The sequence below is a fragment of the Balaenoptera ricei genome, chromosome 7 (assembly GCF_028023285.1).
Source record: "Balaenoptera ricei isolate mBalRic1 chromosome 7, mBalRic1.hap2, whole genome shotgun sequence".
NCBI classification, from domain to species: domain Eukaryota; kingdom Metazoa; phylum Chordata; class Mammalia; order Artiodactyla; family Balaenopteridae; genus Balaenoptera; species Balaenoptera ricei.
In genome coordinates this window covers 46,818,436-46,838,551 of record NC_082645.1, presented here as the reverse complement: position 1 = coordinate 46,838,551, position 20,116 = coordinate 46,818,436, and the positions used below count along the sequence as shown (strand labels likewise).

General features: G+C 35.9%; 1 long non-coding RNA gene across 1 annotated transcript in view; it reads left to right on the top strand.

Annotated features, from left to right (window-relative positions):
- The first annotated feature begins 2,991 nt into the window (after nt 1–2,991).
- Nucleotides 2,992–20,116, top strand: part of LOC132368495 (uncharacterized) — a 121,458-nt gene continuing 104,333 nt past the window's right edge. Inside the window, exons 1-2 of the long non-coding RNA XR_009504103.1 lie at nt 2,992–3,086; nt 14,950–15,015. This is a non-coding gene — a long non-coding RNA (uncharacterized LOC132368495). The remainder of the gene's footprint in view (nt 3,087–14,949; nt 15,016–20,116) is intronic.

The following is a 20,116-nucleotide window of genomic DNA, read 5'->3' as shown; positions in this document are numbered from 1 at the left end:
AAACTAGATGGTCTCTACTCAGTTCTCAATATCTGTTTTTCTTAAGCTTTGGACACTGTTGACTACCTGCTGCTTGAATTTCTCTTGGTAAGAAGCTGATCTTCCTGGCTTTTCTTCTACATCTTTGGTCTCTCGCTTTGCGTTTTCTTCTCAATTGTTCTTTCCACACTCCTAACACGTAGACATCTCACCATCTTTTCAACCATATTTTCTTTCCTAATCCTATATTTTCTCCCTTGTTGATTTCACTCACTCTCATGATTTTAGTTATCACCTCTGTGTATGATCAAAATTTCTACTTTTAGCCCTAACTTCTCTTTCTCTAGCTTCTGATTTTCCAGTTACATGCTGAACATTTTGACTCAATGTTTACTGATACCTGAAACTTTCAACACACCCAAATATGAACTAATCTACTCTCCTAGACCTTTTCCTCAGGATGTCTTAAATTCTGTCAATGGTGCCAAGACCATCTTCCAAGGGACACTCGTTCCATGAAGCCCAGGCACAGGATTCTTAAGGTGTGTGACTCTCCTGAAATAAGTGCAAAATACTATGTTTGTATAACTTTTATATTACTTTTTCTGAAGAAAGTTTTTAGAAATTTTATCAGTGTTTCAAAGAGGTCAGATATCAAAAAAAAACTTAAGAACCACTGCTGCACTGCTGGATTTAACAGCTATTTTTCTATTTGTATATGTACACATTAATGTTATAAGAAGCTCACAAATCCACACTTTTAGATTGCTTTTGCAATCATTTTGGTCACATATCTTCACTATTATATACCAGAATAAGTTATCAGTTGTTGACTTGGTTTTGCTCAATAATAGAGAAGAAGCAGAACCTTCTCTGTCCAGAAAAGGAAGTGTTAATCTTAGGTGATGATTCAGTGTACAAAATTATGAAGTTTTCTTTACATTTAAAAAATATATCAATCATTTTATTTCTATTGCCATATATGTAATTTGGCCTTCAAAAATTGCACTGTTTATGTGTGTGGACAGCCTAGTTTTGTGGCTATTTCAAATCAGGAACTCATGTGTAAAACTAAAAGGTCAGTTTGAAATATCTAGCTGTTTGGCATCAGATGGACGAGAAGGGATTACACTCTCAACTAAATCAACTGTTACAATATCAGGGTAACTATTCTAAGAAAATATATTTGAGCCTTTGTTTGAAGGAATTAGATTGCTCTTTGTACAAAATGACATCAAAAGCTAAATCTATCCTCTACACACAGATTATGCTAATATTTGATTTTTTTTCCTTTTTTTCTTTTTGTTTTCTTCCTGAGGTTTAATGACTTGTAGATATAATCTCATGATAAGAAAATTAACCACACTGTTGAGTTGCTTACTTTTCTTTTTACATGGAGTAATTCTGTTTTGCATTGACTCTCATCTCACTTATCACTATGAAATAAAGCTTATAAATTCGACTTCATTACCTATAAATTAATGTATTCATATGCTCTGTGCCAGGGACTGTTAGGTGTCGAACACAAAGGAGAACAAGACCCAGTTCCTGCTCTTAAGGAGCACAGAGTCTAACAAATATGTATCTACCTTACAAAATGTTTCTGTATTTATACTAGTATTATTACTACTATTCTTCATTTTTAATCATTATTATATTATACCTAGTCCCAGCAAAGGGCATGTATAACACTTTTTATGATAATACAGATTACTCAAAAGGAGAAATAATGTTCTCTAATATAAGCAAGATTTTCTTTATAAAGGTGCAGAAATGTTGTCAATTTTCTCCTTGAACTTCTACCCCCTTGTAATCAGGAACTAATTAATTAATTAGCTAATATTTCTAAAGTGCATTGAAGATGAGCAGCGTCATACAAATGCTAAGTATTTTAAAGCCATGTGTTGCCTCATATACTAGATAGGATTTCTTAAAGTTTGGAAAGGACAATTTGAACAAATTACATTTCATCTAAATGAAAAAGCTAGGCGTATACTGAAGGCAGGGGGTAGGCGGAAGTAGGATAAGTTGGATGGAAAAGTGCAAGTGTAATCAAAAGAAGGAGAATGATCCTTTACATTTCTCTCCATTTATCATTATCACAAGACAAAAGAGATGCATGCATTCTTATAAAACTGCTGAAAAAAGGGAATACAAATTTATTAAAATGGTATAGTATTACAATTTTTCTCATACTTACGAAATTGTTAATAGAATGAAGTCAGGACTTCCCCATAAAGGTGATTATTTTATAATATTCTTGGAACTTAATTCCAAGGCCCAAACACCCAATTTGGAATCCACAGGATCTAGATTGGACTGCCTACATTTGTGAGATAATTATCAACACTTCCTTCATCATGGATTGCATAGCCCAAGACTATATCAATACCTGGGAAAGTAAAGGAAAGAGGAATCAAGGCCAATGTCCCACCGCTGATCAATGTAGGAAACCAGGCTCTGACGTGAGCTTTCGGACCTGATTTCTCAACCTGAGTAAATTACTCAGATAATTTATTAGACCCATACTTAGTCTTGCGATTTTTAAGCATGAGTCATATGGGAAATTCAGCTCTCCTAGGAATTATATTTGCTTCAGTTAAAGATGGTTATTTTGGAATTTTCCATACTTCTCTTCCTTTTAAAGCCAGTGACACAGAACGTGGAAACAGAGGCCAATCAGAAAGCATTACTATTGTGCTGTTTCACTCTCCAGGAATTATTTTCCGGGTTTTCAGATTACTGCTGGTGTGGGTTTTTTTCTTGTGAATGTCTGAGGAATAGGTCTGACCCACAGAGTTCCCTTGGCTAAAGGTGTTTGGCCTCAACTCGGCGTCACTGTAGGCTTCACCAAGTGACTGCTCACAAATAGGGGATTTTATTTCCCCTTTTCCCTCCTCTGGGGCATAAATAATGGTGTCTGAAAGTATACAATTATACCTCTCTCTACTTCACTGGAGGTGGATTAAATGGTGTCATTCAATCTTTGTTACCTCATTGTAGACACTGAGGGTTGGATTTCTTTATAATCTTTCATGGAAACAAGAAACAGCAATTAAGCATACTTTCTGGACAAATAGAGACCTTTCTACAGGATTTTTGTAAAGGTAAGTTCTCTGCTGGGAAGCACTCCCAGATTTTTGATGCAACTTGCTTAATAGTCACAACATGTTTATTCAATCTTCTTCCTGTAAGGAAGCAAATAGCCATCAATACTGAATGAGTGGTAGGGGATCCCATAAAATTTGACAAAGGATCTTTCAGGACAGTTGTTTAAGGGACAAATAAAAATAAAGAGAACGGCATTGGAGGTGGAGGTGGAGGTTGCTTTTTCCTCTTGGAACTGTCATCATAGCCATAATCAACCATGCCATTAAGACTTCCAAGCAGTGAAATACACATCTGACTTCAGGGCCTCGGAACTTTCATTACGGGGCCCAGGCTGTTCCCTTCCAAGTTATTAGTTATCAATTACAGCATGATTAGGATCATGGAGAGTGGAAGCACTCTGGGTGCTCATCCCAGACAACCAAGGATCAAAAGTGAGAAAACTGAAGTTCAAATGTCTAGTCTAAGTGGTAGGAACAGAGTGGAAAGAGAATAAGCAAGCTGAGGGAAAGCTTGGTCTGAAACTAAGCAAGAAGGTTTCTGTGAATAAGTCAAATTTTTTGGTCATCCTATTTCTGGTGTTTGGATATGTCAGGCTGGCTTAAAGGTCCAAGCCTGAGACAAACAGTATTCCCTTTTAGGGATCCTTTTTCCTCGTGGTACGAAGTGGCGGCCCATTTATTCAGGACCTGCCATAGTTTCACTCCTGATCAGGCATGGCATTTTCAGGGCGCACAAGGACCTTCTGAAACTTTTACATTTATCAAAGACTTCAAACAGGTTCCTTTGTTTGAAATTTAACTCTCTGCATAACGGCAGCTAGCTCACCAGATCGACTCATTTGTCCTAGTGTGTTCAGAAATGCTTATATGACAGTGTACTGCTTTTCTAAGGGAAAAGGGATTTTTTAAAGGCATTGCCTTAACCCAAAGAATGGTTATGGCCAAAGTTTTATACAGATGAAGACCTGTGAAGCTCTTAGGATCAAATGTAAGAGATGAAACCCACTCTTTTGCTAAGATATGCCATGGAGGAAACTATGTCTATATGGTAGTTATGAAGAAAATCAAATCTTAAAGTCAGTTTGCCATGGCTCAAACACTTGCTCTGCCTCTTAACTAGCAATGTGACTTTGAGATAGTCATACACTCTATGTCTCAGTTTCTTCATCCATAAAATTGGTATAATAATAATAGATTGCTGTGAGGATAAATGAGTCCAATGATTTAATTATCTGCAACAGTACCAGTTCTATATAAGAGTTAGTAATTATTATTATTCTGGATAGAGAGTGCAGTATGTTGGTTAAGAACTCTGGCTCTGGCATTAGATATAACTGTGTTTAAATCTCAGTTTTTCTATGTCCAGGAGCTTGGAGAAACTGCCCAATTTCTCTGTTCCTGTTTCCTCATCTACAAAACAGATTATGAGAATCAAATCATATTAAACACATGGTATAATTGGTATAATTTCACACATGATAAATGTTAGCAATTCTTTTTCCCATTTCCCATTTTACTTGATTGTTTTTCCACAGGATCATATTATGTCATGGTCTAGTGATATCTGGATGGAAGATGTTTTTATATTTGTGTTATAAATATCCAGATTGAGGAGAACATTTTGAGTAATAAAGTAACACCAAGTGTTACAGTTTGTAGAATAGTTTCTCAACTCTCCTTAAGAGTTTGATGCAATTTAAAAATTAATGAAGGCAAAATGTCTATTTAGACCTTCTGCCCATTTCTGGATTGGGTTGTGGAGATCATCTCGGTGCTTTGTTACCACCTAGAGAGGTGGGATAGGGAGGGTGGGAGGGAGAGGCAAGAAGGAGGGAATATGGGGATATATGTATACGTATAGCTGATTCACTTTGTTATACAGCTGAAACTAACACAACATTGTAAAACAATTATACTCCAATAAAGATGTTAAAAAATTAATAAAGGAAGCTATTGCTTTCTGGATACAAATTAGTGTTGGTTGTAAAGTAAGGTTTCTCAGGTAAAGATTTATTCCCATATTTCCAGGTCACATATTTCTGGAAAGTTTAGGCATCGGAGGCTTGTTGCTTGCTTTTCAGCAGCTCCCAGTAAATGCGATTACACTCAATCTTTGTACTGAAGTTCTCGATGCAAATGCAGGAGGCTCTTGCCTTGAGAAAAATCTTTAAAAGTTGCACAGCTCCTCAGAAGCAGAGGTTGGGAGGGAGGCATGCTTTGTGTCATACACATTAATTCAGTTGGCACATTACAATGTTAAACTAAATGACATTATTACAAAGCTGTGCTAAGAAGTGTTGACAGGTCCATATGGTAATTTTACAATGTATAATGAACACACAGACTCCTTTCTTGCAGAAATTTATAGTTCAAATCTATACCCAGGATATCCAGTTTTATTTCCAGAAACTTAAATTGACTTATTACGGTGTAGTGAATGTATAAATTAGTTCCAGTAGTTAAACTGAAACATTTCCCTACAGACTCAATTAGATTCATTAATCTGCTGTGTAGACCTGTAAACGGCCCATTGTTCTTTTCCCCCCAAAATGTCAAAAACTATTTCTCTAAATATAAAATATTCACTACAAAAACTGTTTTAAACGGTCAGAATTATTGTGTATTAGAAACCCGGAACTACAAATTATCTTATTGTGCTGGTACTTTTTTTCTCCCAAAGAAAAATAGGGTCCAGCCCTTGCCAAGTAATTTAGTGAGGTTAGTAAATGGACTCGGTGCTCTATCACACTGAAAACGCACTTATATTAAGAAAAGATCATCTTTTCCCCTGTCCAGCTGGATAAATCTGCTGGCGTGGGGCATATTGTATATGTTCCTAACCCCACAGATGTTTCATTTGGAAACTTTTGTTGACGTGCCTCCATCTGCCTGAAGTGTGGCAGCTTATCAGTCCATTGTGATGTTCCACGGAGGCTGAGTAAAATAATACAACCTGTTAATGAATTCCATTTCAAATGATGCACACCTGTGTCTTACCTTTTTCAAAATACCACCCTCCATGTGGGAACTAGGGAGGCCACCGCACAGCAGACCTTTAAATACAAATCTTTTTTTTTTTTTAAGCGATTGTTGTGGAATTTAACAAAATAAACACACACACACACACACACACACACAAAACTTGTTTTATTGATTGATGAAGGTGACTGCTTTTACTTACTGCATGATATTTTTTGCTTCTGTGATTTATTAAACATTATTTCTTGTTTCAAAAACCTTTGCAACTCTTACCTTTGACTTTTATTTTTTTAATGGCTCAGCTCAAGTCTTTACAGGTTTGCATATAATGTTAACTTTGATTATGTTTTTAGTCTTGGGTAAACATGCAACAGTTCTGTTTTAAAGATGAGAGGAGGCTGCTTGGGTCATTCTTAGACTGATACTAATGTGATTTGAAATGGAAATATTTAAGAGTCTTTTAACTGAATTTAACAGAAGACAATTTCAGCTCTTTTTAAGGGGGAAAAGGGAGCTATCTTTAAGGATATGGGAATGTCTCACAAGTCAAGAAATGAAAAACAAATGGTCCTCAGGAAAAATTTGGAACCAGGGATTCAAATAGTTCCCTTTCTCCATCTTTCTCCTGTCTTTATAGCTGTTTTATTCTTACTCATTATTACGTCAACCCTACTTTAGGTTTCTCTACTTCTCTGGTCCAAAGGGTGGACAATGTGGCTGAAAGAAACCCTGCAACTTTTACACTGTAGACTGAATCTTCTCTCATCTCAATCCCAATATTTTATTGAGGTATAGTTGATTTACAATGTTGTGTTAGTTTCAAGTGTACAGCAAAGTGATTCAGAATATATATGTGTGTGTATGTATATATATATAATATATATATTCAGATTCTTTTTCAGATTCTTTTCCACTATAGGTTATTACAAGATATTGGGTATAGTTTCCTGTGCTATACAATAGGTCCTTGTTTATCTATTTTATATATAGTAATGTGTATCTGTTAATCCCAAACTCCTGATTTATCTCTCCCCCTCTCTGCCCTCCTCTATCCCCTTTGGTAACCATAAGTTTTTCTTCTATGTCTGTGAGTCTATTCCTGTTTTGTAAATAAGTTCATCTGTGTCATATTTTAGATTCCACATATAAGTGATATCATATGGTATCTGTCTCTCTCTGACTTATTTCACTTAATATGATAATCTCTGGGTCCATCCATGTTGCTGCAAATGGCATTATTTCATTCTTTTTTAATCCCAGTTTTAGAAAGAGATTCTGATTAGTCCACATTAATCTTCAGTTCCTACCTCTGAGACAATCAAACATGACTAGGAAGAGGAGGAGGTGGCAGTAGGGGAGGGGGAGTGTTTTGCATTGGACAGAGATTATGTAAAAATGAGTCACTCTCACTAGCTGCTTGGAGAGAAAGAAAAAGATAGGTAATTCCCAGGAAATGGTGATGGTGGTAAGTGGAGGTCAGTGTTGAACTGAATACATGAACGTAATAAATATCTATCCACCTTATTTTTAAATGTCCTTCCTCTAAGGTAATTACATGTCTTCTTGTTATCTCGAAGCCCAAGATTATGTAGAAAGTTAGAGCAGTAGGTGCTCCAAAAGTAGAGATGTTGGACTTTTCCTCCAGGATGATATTTCCAGTGAGAAATATAATGTGTTGAAATAATCAGCTTCCTGTTCGCAGTCCCATGTTCATCTGCTCGCAGGACACACACAATTTTCCTGCCAACGTATAGCATAACATTTCCTTCCCCCACCCTTTCCATTTCATTAATATGGAGGCGGGGAAGGGGTGTGCCAGATTCGTCTTACAACATATTTCCCCCTAATTTTTCAACTTATCACCTCCCTTCTTGGAATCCTAGCTTTTCATGACAAATTGAAGAGTTTTTGCTTGTGCAAATCTGCTTGATGTTAATATCTGCACCTGCACTTCTGGGCTGTGGCAAAGCAGCCACACGTGCACAATAAAGGTGACTCTCCCACATCCAGGAAGGACGGGAGGCCTGAAATCAGCGAATCCAGCTCAAGCATTTTCCTGCCCTTTTGATTTGGTGATTGCTTCTGTTCAAGCAGCCTGACCCATGGCTCAGCACATTGCATTCCAATTCAAATATTTATCGAATAACTTCTATGTGCCAGGCACTATGTTACTTACTTCTAGAGATGCAAAATAAGTAACATATTGCTTTTGCCCTTATAGAGACTGCCGCCTTGATGAGGTGATAAGATAGTCTCACCAAGAACTATGGTATAAGGGACAATGTGTATGTGGTAAATAAATCTGGGGAGAGTAATAAGAAAAAAAAAGTTCTTGGAAATAAGTTTAAAGGGACTAGGAATTTAATACAAGGAGATATAGGATATATTACGTCCACTGGCATCCTTCTGTTTAGAGTCTGTTCAAAAGTGAATAGTCTTCAATAGACTATAAGTATAGAAGCCTGGCAGGTGATGGAACTGAGGGAAATTTGACTGAGGTCCCCTCTACTCTCATCACAAGGAGAAGTAAGAGAATATATGAGAGAGGAGAAAATAGGGCAAAATAAGTGGGAACAGAGCCTAATGTTGAACAGGAACCCCAATGCAGAATTGCTTCTTTACATATAAATTCAAGTCATGTTTCTAGAGGGTCTACCATTTGCCAGGAACTATCACACAGTATAGTGTCCTGTCCATTTTATAGATGGATAAATTGTCTCAAAGGAGTAGAAGATTTGCTTAAGATACCAAATTAGTAGGTACTACAGCTGGAGATTGAACCCAGCATGCCGGATATACAAGATGGGAACATTAATCAGGAGAATTAAAGGAGGAGGTGGGCAAGAGCTCATGAACTTCCTTTCCTGTTAGCTGCCTGGATTTTCCCTCTCTCTTCTGTATAGTCCTTATTCCTCTAGGCAGCTCTAGTTACCAGGTTATAATCAAAGACACCTCAGCAGCAGAAATATGTTGATGTCTTCTATAGGTTCACAATTGTGTTTGACTTACTCTTTATTTCTGCTTCTCTCTCTAGTCACCTTTTAGGTTCTGCCTCTCTATCAAGATATTCCTGCTTAGGCCACTAAGAGACTATGTGATTAACCCAAGTCATCATCACCATCCCTATGGAATAAAGCTTTGGGCTAGACTTCTTCTAGATAATAAACCAGCCTTTATGTAGGATACTATGGGTCAGATACTCAACATGATCCAAAAAAGCTGTGGCTGAGACGGTTGGGTCATGTGACTTGACCTTCTACATATAGAAGGAATCTCTTAGAAGGGGATCGCTATAGACAAACAAGAAGAGAAAGCTAAGAGATATTATAGTTTCAGGCACTGAAATCAGTTCAACATTCATCACAGTCTGCTCCAAGAAAAGCTGAACTCTGAGAAGTGTTCTCCTTTCCAAAATGAGACTCACTCCTTAAGCTAAATATTGTTACATACATTAGTTTTCGTCTTCCACTGCAGTAACTGGTCCACAGTAGTACTTGATTATAGCAAAGAGATTAAGAACAACACAGACTATGGATCAGGTAGCCAGCAATAGGCTCACTTCTTGGCTGCTTGTTATCCATAGGACTTTAGTAAGTTATTCAGATTTTTTATGCCTATTTTTCCTCATCTGTAAAATTGCTGTTAATATTCAATGGAGTTTACTCAAGGGTCAAGTGAAATAATATCTGTAAATTGTACATAGTAGGCACCTAACAAATGATAGACCAGTTTAAAAAATAAATTTATATTGCCTTAAGATTAATAGATGCTTAGGTACAAAAGTTACTTGGAGAAAATTAAGAAAGAAACAGAAGAAATTATTTGCAAAATAATTGGTTTCAAAGACCTCAGATTTTCTGTATTTCCTGCTTTATTAAAAACGTTTTATACAGTGCCAGAACCATGGGGCCAAGAGAAAGACGTGCTTCTGTTTAGTCCCCTATTAAGTTTGCAAAAAGTATATTCTAAATCTATATTCCCTGAGTAAATATACCTTTCCCATAAAAATTTCGAAAAGAGATTCTATGATTCTTAAAAACTCAATGTGCTAATGACCACACGTAAAGATGAAACTGAATGTTAATGCCATAGTTGGTTGAGCCAAGATTTTATGCATCAATAAATGACAGTGGTACATTAAAAAAAATGTATGCAAACATAAAAGTACAAAGTCCATAAAACAAATTAATCACAGTTTATTTTTTTGGTGTGTTTAAAAAAATATCATCGATGACCTTTCAGAAGTGAAGACAAGAAAAAGAAGTAACACTTGAGTTTTGGGGGAAAAATATTAAAAATAATCCCTTTTGATACATAAGAACATTTGCATACCTAAAGCCAGCTTCTCAACAGTGCTGAATTTTTTTTTGTGAATGATCAACTCTCTAATTAGCCAATTATCATTGCAAATAGAGAAAGGGACAAAAATCACAAACTGTTAGTAACTTAAAATAGAAATCCACAACACTGCATATGAAAGGGGAGTTTAAGCAGAATAAGAGGCTGGGGATCAGAATGAAATTGTTTTTAAACTTTTGCCAAGATAAATATAATGTTTTACAATATGGTGTCACTTTTCTCTGAGTAATGAGAGCAATTTTTGACATCTGCATGACTGTTAAAAAGCAGTGTGTATTCCATTTGTAAAATAATAAAAAGTAGTTTTGAAATGTTTCATAACCTGTATTAAAAATAATTCCAAAATATTCAGAAGCTATTTAAATGGTTTTAAGTACAATATGAATATTCACTGTCTGTATTAACTGTACTCAATGTATCTGTATCTCCAAATAGTGAATGAGACACAGGCCTAGCATTTAGAGACCAGTTGGAAATATCAACGTCTGAAATTGTAGTTAAGAAGAATCAACAGAAATTAATACAATAAGCCATCTGTAGAGTTAACCCACAATAGGAGATATTTTGTAAATGAGTCCGGGGTGTCTCCAAAAACTTACCAGGCAGATGCCAATCAAAAATAAAACTGAGAAACAATAGATGAAAACTCCAGAAATTATTCCATGCCTATGGTAATCACAAACACAAGTGTAGTGTTATGTGTAAGAGTAGAAAGTACATTCTGAATAAGAATTTGTCATTAGTCCAATACACTGCTATAAAGCAAGGACTTGGGGGGATACCTCTGTCTATTTGGAGGGTATGTTGTCCACAAAAAGATCTGCTGCCTCAGCAAGTGTATAACTGGGTCTAAAGGCTGGATAACCCTGCCCTGGACTGACTCTTGGGCACTAGCTCTTCCTATCAAAAACTATGCACTGTTTATACAACCAATCTCAGTGATCTGGTTGGATGGGTCTCTCATGGTAAATTAAAACACTGGCCTTTTGCTTTATACATTTGTTCGTTAATGTGTTGCTTAGTGTGAGTCAGACCCTGGAACATATTAATCCCTGAGTGAATTGATAGAGAGAGGTTTCTCCACGTGCATAGCTGAGGTCTGGACTCTGGAGTCGAGAAGCTCCACCAAGTTACAGCTCATCTATAAACTCAACAGCCAGCAATGGCTCAATGTTCATAGGGAAAATATGTCACTCACAATGGATTATACTTCATTAAATGGGAATGTATTTAGTTTATGGCAAATGCTTCCTGCAATGCAGATACTACTAAAAATTATTAATATAAAATATTCAACACTAGACAACTAATTGAGCAACATAAAATTTGGACCTCCATAAGTGCTTTCTCTATTTTCTGATCATGTTATTTACATTACAGATTTGGCACTAACCGTATATTTCCCTCAGCTGTAATATTTGCTACAAGTCTGATCTTTGCCTCTAAATTCTAATTTTTTTTGAGGACAGGTATCAATTTATCCATGTTTCCTCTCACAGCCTAGTGTAGTGACTTGTGTATTGTAGGTAGGTACTCAAAAATATTTGTTGTATGAATAAAATGTCTTACAATTTGCACGTCTTATTGTGGCAGATTGTCTCTACTTTCCTGTACTTACAGCGGTCAGAAAACTTTGAAATGCATTTCCAAGAATCCCTACTACCATCAGAGGCCTGGTTAGACCCCATCAATGAAAGGTCCTTGCTCAATTCTCAAAAAGAGAAAGAGAAGTAGGCGCCATCATTGCTCTTGCGGAGCAATAGACAGATGTGAAAGCTTCTGACCCCCCTATTGAAAATCATCCATCTTGGTGCTGTGGGTAGCTGGGGTCATCAACAGTGGGTTCCTGCAGTTCCTTCACTTCCTAATTTCCTAAAATCCAGCAGTGGCTTTCCCTGAACCCTTTCACGGTCCTTCCAACTGTGACACAGGCACTAGTTCTCTGTGTCAAATTCCTTTCTGCCTAAAATTTCTAGAGTAATTTCTGTCTTCATAAAAGTGACCAATACACTTGAAACTATTATCTCCTTCAGTTTATCATTTCTATTGTGTCCTTATTATGAAAAAAGTTTTGAATGTTCTTTACAGAATGTGAACCTCATTAGCAGTGGAGGAAATGTCATCGGCCTCAAATTCCAATTATGCATTAGAGATCATCTTATTTGTTTCCCTTATCACAGAATCATATTACTGCACTGTCCAATCTCTGAAAACAATTTTTTTTGGTATATTTTCTTTGTTCTTCTAGTTTTTTAACATGGAAGGCAAATCTACTCACGGTTATTCTGTCATGGCCAGAAGTGGGTTTCCCCAGTTTATATCTTGGAGAAGAATTAAATTCTCTTTGGAGGGGAAAATCAGTCTCTCTGGCCAGTGAGCCTATGTGTTGTGTTATGTGAAAATCAAAACCCTAGTTTATGGTGGAATGCAGAGATTTGTCATAATGAAGAGTAAAGTGTTCAGTGTGTTGATGTCAAAATTTGTTACCCCGGGGGCAAAATTGTTATTATATAGTTAAGAAGTACAATCAAATGTTGGCTGAGACAATGGGTGAAGGGTGAACTATTGATTTTCCTCCTGCTGGGCCCCAGAGAAAGCTGGAAAGTCGAAGAAGCCTGGTGTATGAAAATATGGCAACAACAGTCCTGCAGAGGAAAAGCAGGCTGCAACTGGTTTTGGTCTGGACAAACCCTATAGACTCTAGAAGCTGTGATACCCAGTATCCAGTTGAAGCCTTTTACCCCTGCATTTAATTCTTTTCTGATGCCCCAAGCCTCTGTAACATTTTTCTTAAATATCATAGTCTCTTTTTATCTGCCTTCTGCTAGATTAGACTCTATGCTCAGATTGTAGTCAAAAGGCTCCAGAATTCCAGCTGTACTCCGGAGAAGGTGTTTTGTGGTGGTAGTATGCCACCTCTAAGGAATAGAATAAGGATTAGAAGAGAATGGCTGGCTGAGAATATAAAGGCAAAGAGGCTGAATTGGTGGAATACGAAAGCATTCTTCAGGAATTCCCAGGTGTGTTAGGGGAGGAGACCTCAGTAAAACAGGATGTTCTTTCATTCTGGGGGGAAAAAAGGGAAGGGCCAGTACTTATTGGGTTATCAATTGGACATTTACCCTCAAAGGCCAGAGCATTTGCTATATCTGCAACACTTTCTCAAAAAAAATAGTGGTACTAAATAAAATGAGTTTCTTCAGGACATGGCTCTCCAAGAAGTGTGAATATATAGAAATGGGAATTCTAAAAAAGTCTGAAAATGACTGGATTTTCTTTAAACATTTTAAGAAGGATTTCCTTATTATTGCTAAAACAAAATTATGGTGTAGTTTTCCTCTTTTATGAAATTCAATTGTTTTTATCTGTGATTCATTTCCATAAATACATAGATTAAATTTTTTCACAGTATCTTCTGTTATGCTTTGGTGAAATGAATACCTGGCTCTTTTACTTCTGGTCCACCTATATATTCTGCATTTCATGATTTAAATTTTGTATGTGAAGGTCCATATGAAAATCTAAGTAATTATATCATTAAAATGGTGGGTGACTACCTTTCTAGGCTAGAAATACAACTTCTGAGCCAGTATGCAGTTCAAATTTCAACCAATTTTGAATTGTTGGACATCTGTGGGGCAGGGAGTGTGTGAAAACAAATCTATCACTGTGAAGGTTATGTGGTTTAAAGATAGTAGTCATTATTTCCAAGGAACCAGAGGCAGAAGTGATTTCTTTGAGGAGTTAGATACTAATTTTTTTGGTTTTTTAAAATATTTATCCGACAGATTTTCAGCTCTTAATGCCAGGGAGATCCATTCTTTTTCTCTATTTACTCTATTAAGCAGAGTAATATATCTGTTGATGATAAGGCTGTGCTGTTCCTTGGATTTTCATCAAAACTCATGAGAATATATTTAGTCCAAAATACAAGGCAACTCAACCCAAGGACAGTTCAAGCCTCCAGGTAATTTGCAACGGGTTATTCACCTAACATTCTCTAATTTCCATAATAGTTATTCTGCTTAATTTGAGTTATTTGTTATAAACTTTCTTAAAGTAAATGCATGGGAAGAAATAATTTTTTTCCTTTAATAAAAGAATGGATCAGAGGACCTTGATTAGCTGAATGTTTCTGAAAGAATAAAAGTCCTGAACAGTGTACTGTTTGCATGGGAATGACAGGAGGTACACATAGCACACCATTATTTCTTCCACTTGTACTCGGAGTGATTTCCAAAAGGGAAAAAACTTGAGCACACTCATAGAAACTTTGAATCATCGGGCATTTTTGCCTGTGACTGCCTACTTAATCCAGGAAGAAAGTGTACATTCATGAGTCAGAGCCCTTAGCTTTGCCAAGTTCACTTAAAAATGACAATGGAATATTGTAGAAAAAGAATTTGCATCAAATAATCTGGAAAATATTTGAAATAAACCAGCACTTGGTCAGTCTTATTCTCCTTCTATGTGGGTGTGAAAGAAATAGAATTGTTTCAGGAAATCTGTTTTTCTTACATAGGAATGAGCCTACCATCAAAAGAAGCTGCAAAGCATCGCATGAAAGGGGAGTCTGACACGAGTGACGGTAGGACACTTTAGACTTGATATAACAGCAGCGCCTTAATGAGATGGTATTGTTTTACCTGGAGGAAATGTGTCGATCATTTCTTCAAGGCTCTATTTGTATTGATTTAACCTTTGTGAAGAAAGGTAACATTGGCTTTAGACTCTACATGTTAACTTGTTAATACTGCAAGTATTTACTTATGATTCGAAAAAAAAAATTAGTCCTACCATCATCAAGTGATGGTCTAGAAAAAGAAACACACAATAACCAAATAGTCACACAAAATAACTGAGTTATGTGCTCTGAAGAGAAAGAACAAGATGCTACAAGAATGACTACAAAAAGGAACCATACCTAGACAGGGGGCCAGATGATCTCCGGTGAGGAAATGACTAAAGTCTTAGTGAGAGATAACTAAGTGAATATAAGAAAAGGAGAAAGGGCATTTCAGACTAAAGGAACCACATGTGCAAATGTTCTTTGTGAGGAACTGAAAGGCTAATGGTTCAAATAGAAAACAAATAGTAAAACAGTAAATATAAACCCAAATAGATCAATAATTATACCAAACATAACTGGTCTAAATATTAAAAAGAAAGTTTTACAGGATAGATTAAAAACAACAAAGCCTAATTATATACTGCTTACAACTTATGTACCTTAAATATGAGGACACAGAGTTTAGGAGTAAGGGTAGAAAGACAGCAAGCATCACTAGAAAGCAGCAGGGACTTTTAAAATGATAAAAGGACAGTCATCCAATAAGGTCAAACAATTCTATATTTTTACACTCTTAGTAAGCTTCAAAGTAGATAGAGCAAAAATGACAGAGGTAATAGAAGTAATAGATAAATCCACAACCACAGAGGAAAATTTTTACCATATCTTCTAATACCAGATAGAACAAACAGACAAAAAATTAGTAAAGACACAGAAAAGCCAAACATCTTTAAGTCACTTAACCTAATTATATTAGTGTAACTCTGCCCCCAACAATAGGAAACTATATATTTATTTCAAGAGCACAGGGAACATTTGCCATGACTGACCATGTATTGTGCCATAAAGCCAGATTTTTATCAACTTTCAAAGGACTGGCTTAATTCAGAGTAAGTAATCTGACCACAGTGGAATTGGGTAGAAAAGGGTTAAGAGTGGGTCTGTAACTAGTTCCTCTCTTGTCAGGAAACTGGAGGCTGATTTTGACCCTAACCAAATTCCTTATAATTTGTGACTGGTGAAATTTGCTATCTAGATTTTAAATGAGGATTTTTCAGAGATTTTCTTACGTGTGATTATTTGTCTGAGAAATGTTTGCCGCAGAAAATACCTGGTATATAAATAAACCTGCAATATTTGGATATATGAGCCATTACTGTCCTGAAAAATGGAAATGAGTCACATACTCTGTCTGACTACGTGACTGGTGAGATATAAAAGTTGAGAGATCCCCAAACTAAACATCCCCAACTGGTTCATTGAGCACAAAATGTTAGTCTTTGTTATTCCGAATCTAAATGACATCCTGGTTTGAAAAAGGTGTCCAAGGAAGCTGTGTTAATGGATTTGGGGTCTCCGAGCTATTGCTGTGGGGGGTTTTTGTGACTCTATCTTGAATCCTTTGCTAATTACTAGTAAAGCCTGATGCTGAGTGAGCTCATGTGTTGAGTAAGTCTGACTGATAATGTGTGCATTTGTAGTCAAGAAAAAAATTAAACTAAATTCAGTACAATAAAAAGTAAACTCAGTTTTAAAAAATACATAAGTAAAATAATAAATTTCAATAGGAATTAGAATATATGTTGATTTTGATAATAAAAATATATGATATATTAGAACTTGTGGTTGTGTTTAGAATAACAGTAATAACCTTTGATCATATGTTACACAAGAAGGGAGGTTGAAACTCAATTCTCTAAATATACATCTTAATAAGTTAGAAAATGATCAGCAAATAAAGCCCAAAGAAAGCAGACAGGAGACAATAATAAAAGTAAGTTTGGAAATTAATGAATTAGAAATCAAAGATATAATAGAGAAAAACAACAAAGCCAAAAGTTGGTGTTATGGGTTGACTTGTGTTTCCCCCAAATATGTGTTGAAATCCTAATCCCCAGAACCTCAGAATGTGACCTTTTTTAGACATAGGTTCGTTGCAGATGTAAGTAATTAAGATGAGGTCATACTGGAGTCGTATGATTCCTTGTAATCTTTCACTGATGGAATTTACTATTTAGATTATAATTGAGGTTGTTTTTTTTCTTTTTTTAGTGGAGAACAGGCCAGTAGGTATCATTTGGAGAGGGTTTTCACAGAAACCTGGATTTCTCCTAAACTGAGGTGTAGATGGAAAGATCAAGGAAAAGGTAAAGAGCTTTTGTATAAAAAAAAAAAAAAAAAAGGTATTTGGGGTGGGTGAGTCCCATGCAGCAATGGACTGTGTCCATGTTGGCCTTTCAGAGATGAGGAGAGCTAACAAGCAGGGAGGTGTGGGCCAGACAGTAGGGATGAGAAGCCGAGAAGGCAGAGCCTCAACCACCGCATGCCTAGGTCAATAGCAGTTGATATGGGAGGTGAGAAAAGCAAGAAGGTAAAGTAATCTGGGAGCATATGTTGGCAAAGCAAGAAGAGAATGATGAATAAAAAGAATTTTACTAAAGGAGTAGAATGTAGCTTAATAGAAAGGTGATGAGTGATGTGAATCATGTAATTTTAACTGCAAATTTGGAATCATTAGCTTTTATGCTATTTTACCTTACACTGCATTTGCTTTCTGGTTTCTAAATTCCATAGCAGAAACCTAATCCTATTCATTTTAACATCTTTCACTAACTAGTATATTGTTTTGCATATATTGGACAGGCAGTGAGTTAAGACATAACATAGATTTTGGAAACCTAAATATATATGTTATTAAATCCAAGGTTTGTTACTAGCTGAGAGATTTTACACTATTTAATCTCAATATCAGTGTACACATCTTTAAAATAGCTATAACTCTGACTCATGGAAATGTGGTGAAAGATTAAATAAGAAATAAAGTACTTAGTAATAATACCTGATGATTACATAGTATTCTTTCAGTGAACTGTAGGCCTTTCTTTACTTGAATTGCATTTCACTGCATTGGACTGAAATTTAGATTATTTATACCTCTTTTTAAATCTATTTTTATTTTTAATCAGTTATTTAGCTTTTCCTATGCACATCTTTTTAAGACTTATTAGGAAACACATAATCTTAAATGAATTAAATTAAAAGAATTTTTTGAAAATAAATTGAACTACACTGTCTTGAAATGTATTATATTTTAAATGTTATATTTATACACATGCTCAAATTTCTGCCAATTATCCCTCAATCTCTTTGAAATGCCTATGTTCTTAAACTAAGTCTAGGAAAGTAGTTAGAGATTAATTCTGATTACATAAGAATTCCATATCTCACAGTCACTAAAGTACCAGTCATCATTTGGGTTGTTTGTGATGTTACAACCCTAAATGGAGTACCAGGACCATCCTATATCAAAATACATTTGAAAAAAAAAAAAGCTTATGTTTTTTCCTTTTTGTCACTGTGGTTTGTCACTTTATGTCAAGTGGACATAAAAACAGGCCAGAGATGAGCAGGTCTGCAAAACAATCCTTCATTGTATTAAAAAAGACTTTTGAGCAAATTCCTGCTAAAATTAATTCAGTCTATGGCTACAAAAGACTAAAAGGAATATAACACTCACAATAAACAATAACATCACTTGACATCCATAAAAAGCAAAAATTAAAAATACAACTAAAAAAAAGTCCTTATTTAATTTACCTAATCATATTATGACGTTTTCACAAATATGATTCTGAGTTATATTATGTGCCATAGACTGAAAGTTTGTATGCCCCCAAAATGCATATATTAAATTCTAACACCCAATGTGATGATTTGGAGGTAAAACTTTGGGAAGTGATTAAGTCATGAGTGTGGAGCCCTTATGAATGGAATTAGTGCTTCTACAAAAGACAGCAGGAAGTTCCCTCGCTCCTCCTGCCATGTGAAGACACAGTGAAAAGTTGGCCATCTATGAACTAGGAAGCAGATTTTCACCAGACACCAAATCTGCCAGAGACTTGATGTTACTTCCAAGACTGTGAGCAATAAATTTCTGTTGTTTATAAGCTACTCAGCCTTATACACAGTCTTACAATGGTCTTCTATTACAGCAGCCTGAATGGACTAAGACATGTTGGAAAAACAAGATGAGTGGAAATAAGCAATTTCCGGGTACAAAAAATTACTGACTCCTTAACTTTGCGGTCCAATTAGTTCTCAAAAGAGACAGTTGAAAACAGAAAGACAGAGAACATTTTCTAAAAGTTATGGACAGTGGATCTCTGTGTTGAAGCAACTCCAAGTCTATTTGCACTATGACTTCCATTACAGAAGCAAGAACCCATGTCAGTCCAGTGCCATACATCCAGAGATTTATTCTGATTGTAGAGTAAAATAATAAGGTAAACTAATTGGTGTGGATAAAGAAGCATCTAGATTCTATCCATATTGTCTGAAAGGCATTTCATGTATTTAGATAGAGACAACTGAAGCAAATCTTGAGACATTACTATACTGGAAATACAATAACCACAAAACTAGAAACTGTTGTTCAATGAGAAATATTACAGTTGAACGGGTTTAAAATATAAAGTTTTGTTCAATATATTCTAATACTCCTTATCAGATTATTCTTAGTAATTGGCATTGTATTAATTTTATATTTCTGGCACAGGAAATTACCACAAACTTAGAGGCATCAAAAATACACTTGTTATTTTACATTTCTCTAGGTCAGAAGTCCAACATGGGTCTCACTAGGCTAAAATCAGTGTCAGCAGGGCTGTGTTCCTTTCTGGAGACTCTGGAGGAGAATCTGTTTTCATGGCTTTTCCAGCTTCCAGAGGCCACCCACATCCCTTGGCTTGTGATCCTCTTCTTGCATCTTCAAATCCAGCAATGCCACATCTGACTCACCTGCCATCACATCTTTCTCTGACTCAGCTGGGAAAGATCCTCCACTTTTTAAGGAATTACATTTTTATATGGGACCCACCCATTTAATCCAGAATAATTTCCC